Source organism: Ruditapes philippinarum, unplaced genomic scaffold (genome assembly GCF_026571515.1).
Source record: "Ruditapes philippinarum isolate M1 unplaced genomic scaffold, ASM2657151v2 ctg844_1_1_1_1, whole genome shotgun sequence".
Classification (NCBI taxonomy): domain Eukaryota; kingdom Metazoa; phylum Mollusca; class Bivalvia; order Venerida; family Veneridae; genus Ruditapes; species Ruditapes philippinarum.
Genome location: NW_026861977.1, coordinates 361430 through 366875, shown reverse-complemented (window position 1 = coordinate 366875; position 5446 = coordinate 361430).

The window sequence follows — 5446 nt, the reverse complement described above, 5'->3', positions numbered from 1 at the left end:
CATCCCTTGGTGAATCTTTGTTTCAAAAGATTTATAGTCATAAGCAATTTGAACAAATTGTCGAAAATATTGATACACACTTGTATTCTGAATAATAAAACCATTTCATATTGCTCATGAGGTGCTTCTCTCAAAGAAGAAATATTTTTCGTATTCATATTGTATTAATTTAGTTATTAATATATCTAGGTCGACAAGTCCGTTGTTAGTAAATTCTTCTCATAAATTTGGCCGTTTATCGAGGGATTAATTAATGTGGGACAAAATTACTTTCGATTTTTAGATTAATTTCATCCATCCATGATGAATAGTTCAACGAGTGACGGAAGTATAGAAAAAGAAGAAATCGTTTATTACGTTTTTAAATTTTGTTAAATCATCGACAGTTTGTCTAGTATATACCATCATTAGACATTCCTCATATAAGAAACAAATGAAAAAGGGAAATTGATTTCGTTTGTAAGTTAGCTTGTTTTTCAGGTTTTTACGTCGATTTTGATCTATATTTTTTTATCCTATCTCGGCAGTTTATCTACCTAACCGGCTTTCTTGGATAACTAAATAGTAACTACAAATGACTGCATAAGTAGGTACTCACATGATGTATGAATATTGCGGTGAGAGAAACAAATGACCATTAGACTTGATGTCAGTCAGAGATCAATTATCACGTAGAAGTTACGCCTCGCTAGAGAATCTAACCAGCGAATCCCGAATAACTGATTCTATGCCCTCCCTACTGAGCCAAGAGAACAGTCTGTGGTGTCATATTTTATAAAATTATGTGTATGGTGGAACCACTCACAGCAAAGATAAAAATACAAAACACCTCCAAATATGCATCATCCCTTGCGTCCTCTGATGACACCGGTTTAAGGAGCATTCTTTATTTGACATGTCAATGATATTTAAACTACACTATATTCCCGTCGGTACAGCATTGCATTGGATATGAGTATGCAAAAATTTGCATAAAAAAATTAAGTTTGCCTCGAGTGCTTGCTTGACTCAAAAAGACATCAAAGTACAATAATTTCACAAAGAAATAATATTCTTTTCTTTTTAAATTACAATAAAGATAAAACAATAGAATTGTTTGATGAAACTTACATTTACAACAAAGGTGGTATTAAAATACTACAGCACGTCTCGTAGTTAATTGTTTTTAACAAAAACTAATTAAGAACACAGGCAGAGGCATTGTTTACAATATTTTTTAAAGGAATTCAATGAATACCTTAACTATTTATAAACATAAATTTTAGAAACAAAAAGTCATTCTTGTTGCAATAATATAGTTAAAATACTCAAAGTGTCATGCAAATAAAATATAAAAAACACAATTCTTTTTTGTACTTGTTTTATCAGCTTTTAAAATTCTTTCTGCAGATACACCGATTGTTCTTTTTATTTGAGTATACTCATGTTGTTCACTACCGTTTTAACATAAAACTTTATTTTCTTTTATTTTAAAGCAAGTTAATGGCTTAATAAAGATTTTTTGGTTGTTTTTATGATATTAAATGAATTAATGAATTAATTAATTAAAAATTGATTAATTGATTGATTGATTGATTGATGAATGAATGAATGAATGAATGAATGAATGTTTTTTTGAAATGTGTGATAAGGAAAAAGTTATTGCTTTGATAAGGAAATACTTATTGCTTTGTTAAGGAAATAATCATTGCTTTTTCTGAAAATTCAGCAAAGGATGAATACAATTATCTGCTGCAGTCGTATTTTTTCATAGTTATCATTAATCTTAATATTATATTGACATGTTGTATCAGCAGATCATAAATTTAAATCGCATATCATAATTTAAAGTCTTTGATTTGAGATGCTATCCATTTTTATGAAAAGGCAGGGCATGGTATGCAGTGTTTTTGGAAAACAATTTTTGTCTTTACTATAATAATAAGATTTTTGACAGAAATCCATATCATTTTAGACATTTTTCGTAATTATAACTTAAACTGTCGTTTTAAGTTTTTGCCTGCGTACGTAAAATTTACGTCGGGTAATATTGTCCACAAAATAAGATATGTCGTATATAATCGGTATTTCTGTGCTCTGTATTCGTAAATCATTAGATACTTTTCAATACCAAATCAAACTTTTGATCATCTGATTCGGAACGGCAAATTTATCATACTAGATCTGTTACAACCTGAGGTGGATATATTGTACATTTGATGCGGGTATTGTATGGAGGTGAATAAAAACTTTGAATAAGAGAAATATACTATTGAAAATGAAAAGATAGCACTAAACAAAATGAATCATCTAATTTTAACTAAGAACTAACAATAGCATTATTGTTATGCCCCTTCATGTCACCCCATCTAACAGCGCCGAGACGAAGTATCCAAAAGCACTCTCTGAAGTTATGTAACGTTAAGTACTTTTTTCTCTTCAGAGTAACTCACTTTTATAAATGCATTTTCTTTCTTTAGATTACAGGATTATCTAACTGAAATAATTTGGAAAACAGTGGTAATTAAAGCAGATATTCCGATGTGAATTACATCATAAACTATAGACAATGTTCAATACAAATTATGCAACAAAAACTTACGTCTGAATACACAGCAGGCTTGCATTAGAGGGAGGCGGCAAGTTTTCAACGCATGCAAGGTATTAACGCTAATTAATGTTTATTAAAAGAGGCAGTTTTTATGAGTTTTTTTATGAAGTAAAGGTAAATTAAGTGCCGTCAGATGTAAACTAATCATTGTGTTTGTTGGATGCATAAAACATCGGGGTTTATGTAATTGTTAGACGCTAGGAAGAAAAATATAAACGATTTAAACAGCTAAAAAGAAGGAGTAACTGTTGTATTTGTATTAGGGTCTAACTAGCTTTATTGTTGATTTACTTTTCGCATGCATGCGTAGCAAATAAGTAAGTACGTAAGTATGCAAGTAAGTATTCTATTGTTCAGACATGTACATACCTAGAACAATACATATCTACAACAAAAACTTAACATGCGGCCCATTGGGCTAATATAATTAACCAAAATTGAAACAATTATAAATATCATGTATTTAGACATATGCTGTTTTTTTTTGTTGCTGTTTTTGTTTGTTTGATTGTTTGATTTTGATGAGTATATTTCTGACAGAAAAAACTTAAAAAGGTATGTTTGCAAAAGCGACTAGTAATTAAAGGGACTCTAAAATATTTTTCCGAGATTTATGCAGGTTTGGACCAATAACTTTTGTACAAATTTTCATATCATTCCTTCGCCCGCTTTTCCAGAATACGAGGGGTGTTCAAATATGAAGGCAACTAGGCCAATATCTCGCTTTTAACCATGTTTTGCACGACCTATGTATATGTATCGCATAGATGTTTGTGTGATTGATACAATGCATGTGTAGATCAGTTCAGTCTAGTTTTGACAATAGCTCGATTAACGCTATCTACTTGTGTATTCTAAAGCTCAAATGGTTGAGAAAAGGTCTCCTTTCACTTACCAAATACGGTCCTATATCAAAAACCGCTGTATTCTTGGTATACAGGCAAAAGACATATTTAATGAAATATTTCGTGTTTATAGGAACTTTCTTTTTCATCTGTCAACCGGTGGTGTAAGAAATGTAATAGTGGTGTGGATTCATTAAAAGATGCACCTCATGCACGCCGTCCGAAAACTGCTACTTCGCCAAAAATGGTTAAAAGAAATAAAGGATTTGATTGCTAATAATGCAAACTGTAAAACTAGGTATATAGCTAAATGCGTTGGTATCACTGTAATAGCCGCTGGTACAATTCCCAGACGTGATTTATAAATGAGAAGGATAAGTACCAGATAGATACCTCATCTCCTTACAAAAGAGCAAAAAACTTGCTCGGGCACGAATCTCCAAACGATTGTTGAAACAGTTCCCTAAATACAACAATCGATCTTTCGCAAATATCATCACTGGAGATGAGAGGTGGGTTAACTTTTATGAGCCCAAGCGACTGATACATAACAAAATATGGAGGTAAATCTGTATATGATAAGTTTTACAAAAGCAATGTCCTTCATAAAATTAAGAGAAATAATTCAAAAACCGCCGACCAGCAACTGGTCTCCGTGGTGTCAGGTTGTTGCATGACAATGCTTCGTCACACAAAGCGGCAATTGTACGAGAATATCTGAAACAGGAAACGGTTGTCGAGCTTCCACACTCTCGTTATTCGCCAGATCTTGCCCCTGGTGACTCTTTCCTATTTCCGAGGCTCAAAAAACACCTTGCTGGAAGAAAATATCAAATGCGAAAAAATCTCGGTTCGGCTATTTTCCATTTTCTGAACAGTATCCCTCGAAAATATTATGAAAACGCATTTAAAAATTGGATTAAAAGACTAAAACTTTGTATATCGCATGGTGGTGAGTATTTTAAAGGATTGTTATAATTATTTTCGCACTGTTTGTGTTAAGCATTTCTGAAAATTGGGCCAGTTGCATTCATATTTGAATAGCCCTCGTAATTGTATTAATTGTGCAAAATGACCAAAACAAATATAAGCGTCACTCAAATCAAGCTGAGAATTGCAAAAAAATCTGTATTCGCTTTTATTTTAAGTATACATGTATTTCTTTATTATCTTTGCAGATTTTCTAGAGCGCTCCATTTGTTCTATATAAGGATGTCTAACCTTTTGTTTTGGCCGCAGTGGAGTCCTTTAAAAACGAATGCATCTTGACTATAGATCAGAATAATTTAGTAGGTTTCATTTTACTTTTCAAATGACTCCTGAAAGCATATACCAGTAGTTATACTGATTACGTTTATAAATGATTCCAGCATCATAATTATATATACAATTATTCATTCTTGTCACATTTAAACAAATTTGCTAAGCGCTATGCGAAAAAAAGACTGTCAAACCAATTAGGATGTCTACCTACAATAGTTTATTTTAAGGTGCCATTGGATGAAAGTCAAACAACTTCTCAAGGTTTATCGTCACTTACAGATCTTTTCTTAACTCTCAGTGGATTTCGTCTCTTCAGAGTTATTTATGCATGTATACAAGATATTAAGTGCTGTCTGGCTACATTAGTTTTGTTATTTAAGCTCGTTGCTGCCAATGCTTTTAGGGTAGGAAATTTAGATCTGTTAGAATGATGCCGTGGGATGTCGGAGCTGTTGTACTTTAAGTACGCGATATTCATTTATTTTGTTTCCAATGCTCTTAAGGGACTCATTATGCCTCGGTAAACATTACGTTTCTCGGGTTACAAATTTATATATATATCATTTTACTATTACACTCGGAGGGATTCGATTTTTTTTATAATATTGTAATATATATAGTACAAGAACAGGAAGAAAACCAATTCTTAACTCTGATTTTTTTTAATTAACTGTAACGCTTGATAGAAAGTAGTTATTTATTAATTGTTTCCAGCTGTACTTTTTGTCAGTGCAGTGTTTACTTTTTT